This window comes from Saccopteryx leptura, chromosome 5 (assembly GCF_036850995.1).
Source record: "Saccopteryx leptura isolate mSacLep1 chromosome 5, mSacLep1_pri_phased_curated, whole genome shotgun sequence".
NCBI classification, from domain to species: Eukaryota; Metazoa; Chordata; class Mammalia; order Chiroptera; family Emballonuridae; genus Saccopteryx; species Saccopteryx leptura.
The window spans coordinates 9,333,253-9,336,867 of NC_089507.1; the positions used below are offsets into that span (position 1 = coordinate 9,333,253).

The window sequence follows — 3,615 nt, forward strand, 5'->3', positions numbered from 1 at the left end:
CCAGTGCCCCATAGCCCCAGTTTGCTTTATTATATAGCCATATGCAAATCAAGGAAGTCCTTGATACAAAGTTACACATCTGAGGCAAAAGGAACTCTCCCAAGGCATAAACAGGAATCCCCCCACCATGCATAAGTGAAATCAACCAACATCTGAACAAACCAAGAGTGAGAGGAAGTGCATATGAATTGCTTCCAGCAACTTAAGCAAGCAAGTGAAGTGGGTGCAAATACTCAGCTTCATAGCCAATATGGAGGTGGAGGAAGGAGAACTTAGCCTTTTGCCAAAACCTCGAATTTACAAAGGCTTTTGCCACTTGCAGTCTACAACAGGGAGAGTCTGCATCTCAGGAACACTGAGATCGTTTATTATCTGGCCCTTTACAGAAAATGCGTGTGATCTACGACTTAAAAGTTCACCAAAGCTGGTGGCTACACTGGGACAATAATGGACACTTCCTTCACTGATGCCCAACACAAGTAAATAACATTCCATTTTCTTCTACTGTCCTCAGCTCTGCGGCCACAGCTATGAACACGCCAGAGAAGCAGTTTCTCGGGGAGAAGGAGGAGGAGGAGGAGGTCTTTGTTTCCTCCAGGTGTTTGTGGAGCTGTTTTCCCTTGAGAAGTTCAGAGTCAAGGAATCGCGTTTATTACTTACAAATTGTTGTACCAAACAGCCGGATTAAACTGTTGATTGAGTTAGCAATTTAGACGGTGTTCTGACTTCCCTCAGAGGCAAACCCCAAGACAGAGAATAAGTCCAGGGGGTTGATTTAGGAGGTGATCCCAGGAAACACTGGTGAGGGACTGGGAAGTGAGACCCGGAGGGCAGGAAGCCAGTCTGGGGTGAACAGGTGAAGGCAAAGGCAGCTTAATCCTGCAGGCAACCTAGAGCACACGTCAAGCTGTTGCCCCTGAGACAGGAGGGGTTGATGTATTTATTCACCCATCAGTCACAGGCTGAGGACCGCGCCCACGAGGACATCTGGTCTACACTCTAGTGGCTCCGACAACAGCAGTGGACATGGGGTGATGACAGCTGCAATGGGACATCAGTTGCTCTTTTCCCCATGCCTGTGTTTATGGCATCTCCATAAATATTAACCCTGACCTGAGATCTGCCCCAGAAATGGCCAGCACTCAGTTTTGTCAGTAAATTATTGCAAAACCAATACATACACATAGACATTGCCACACAGCATGTCGGGGAGTTATTAAACAGTTCAAAGAGTTTAGAATCTCTGGTTTTGAAAACTGCTGCAAAATTGCAAAGCAAATATTCCCTGGGTTTAGCCCTAAAACTAAATTTAAAGATTGCTATAGTGGACAGAAAAGAAATGATATTTTCATGTGGAGTTTTAGATGAACCAATTATTAACAAGGAAGATGGCTTTAACATTAAGTGTCCCTTGTAATTGAAGGTACAGTGAAAAGAATGTTTAAAGAAATATTTTGAATTATATAAAAATCATGAAGCCACTTCTGGCTTGTCGCATGATCTCCACATGTTACAGAAGATATCAGAGGTGACATAGAGACATTATTGTATAACTTTTCATTTAAAACTACATTTAGACTTGACTTGTTTGAAGAGTCACGTCTTTTTAGAAAAATTGTTCTACAAGTCATCAGTTCTAGATGGACTATAATTTATATTAGAATGTAATTTATCATATTTATTTCAGTGCTGTCAAAGTCTACAAAGTGTATTTCACAGTTCTGGTAAGAGTTATATCAGCAGAAAACCCTTCTCAAAACATAAATCATCAAAAATTATTTGCGATCTTGCATTTGTGGAGAGTGAAGGGCAAACATCAACTCTGTCGCTTAAAAATGAAGTTGCCACAAGTATGAATTTTGATGACCTAACAAATGAATTCACAGAAGAGCAAGCAGAGAAATCTTGTGATCAACCTAAATATTACACTAAGTATTTACTATATTATATAAAATTATGTATTATATTACATAAAATAGTTATAAAATTATTATTATAATACTAGATATTACACTAAGTATTATTTACTATATTACATAAAATTATGAATTGTATTAGATAAAATAGTTATAAAATTATTATATCAAAATATTACATTCTTGCAATTTGCAAGTTTTATGTAATTATTCATTGTCACATTTTATTATCAATGAAATACTTTTAGAGGAAAAAAGCTTTATATTTTAGTAACTTTAGCTGCAATTTTCCCCCCTGATGTTTGAACTTTCCGCATTTGCACAAATTATGTCGCTGGCCCTGCCACTAGAACCATGGTCTCTTGTGGGTCCTAGAGCTGAAATGTCAACGAAGTCCAGAATCTCTCTGCATTTTGTGCCCAAAGGGGGCTGGAATTCGCTACCCCAAAATATCTCACTTTGGCATATTAATTTTTTTCTAAGAGAAACTGTCAAATTTTATTCAAGATACAGTAAAAACCTGAATAGCCATTGAAGAACCAAGCATCTCAGAAGATAGAATATTCTCCTTCAGCAAAGGAAGTTCCACTCTTCTCCAATCCTTACACCAGAGGTACCAGACGGAGAAGTCCAGTCACGGAGGCTCCAGCGCCTTCCCTCCGTTCCTGGGTTGTACTTTAGCTAACCAGCAGCGAGGGAAAGATACACACTCATTATTTATTTGGGGAGAAGGGAAATAGAGATTTGCAGCTAAGTTATCAGGGTCTATTGCAACACCCCCAGTCTGACAGTCAAGACTGACACGTATATCATCTATGAAATACAGGGGATTTTTGGGTTAGGACACAATTCTGTTCCCATGACAATGATGTAACCCACATTTTGGTGTAAGTTGAAACACACCCTAGCCTAAGTCACTTACCTATCCTAACACAGTTGTAAAATCATAACCTAGAACATAAAAACACAACTAAGTCACAGAATAAGGAAAAGGACATTGTTGGTCAAATAAGTTTTTAAATATGGCATATATGTTTGCTCGCTTTGGGTGTGGGAGACAGGCTGTAAGCTGGCAAAGTCATTTATAGCCTAAGGCTTAGTTTTAAGACTAAGCTTTTCCCCACACCCTTGACTGTTGCATGATAGGGGGTGGTGCACTCTTATGAGGAATCCCATTTAAGCCTCAGATAAGTGACTTTGTATCAGAGACTTCCTTGTTTGTATATTGGATTAAAGGTTTTGATTTCTACACTATAAAATGGGGACAGACCAGGGGCTCGCTCTCTCGGTTCCTGTTATCACCATTGTAGGGGCACCCCTGATTCCTTGCCCTCCATGGCTTCTCTTGTGGCTTGCCTGTCTTGGTGAGACACCAATAAATTGAAAGGCCCACCATCCTCCGACTCCGTCATTTCTTTACCGTCTTCCTGAATTCAATGAGAACCTGCATGTGAATGGCCACGATGGCAGCTCCTGGCCTTACAGACATAAATACACTGTATTGTAGTAACAGGAAAAAATGACAAAAAGTAAAATGAGTACAAAAACATACGACGCTAATGGTGTAAACCAAAACACTCACGTCTCAATTATTTAAAAAAAAGTTTTTATGGGAGTGAGCGTTTTAAACTCAAATCATTGTATGTCGAGACTCTCGTAAACTGAGGACCCCTGTATTTTGAATGAAAGGTACTTGAGA

General features: G+C 39.7%; 1 long non-coding RNA gene across 1 annotated transcript; it reads right to left on the bottom strand.

Moving 5' to 3' along the window:
• Positions 1–628: 628 nt before the first annotated feature.
• On the bottom strand, positions 629–2,869 carry LOC136406215 (uncharacterized). Its single transcript, XR_010751642.1, has 3 exons — positions 2,839–2,869; positions 2,437–2,597; positions 629–1,041 (listed from the first exon to the last, which is right to left on the bottom strand). It is a non-coding gene; the product is annotated as an uncharacterized lncRNA (long non-coding RNA).
• Between the last annotated feature and the right edge of the window lie 746 nt (positions 2,870–3,615).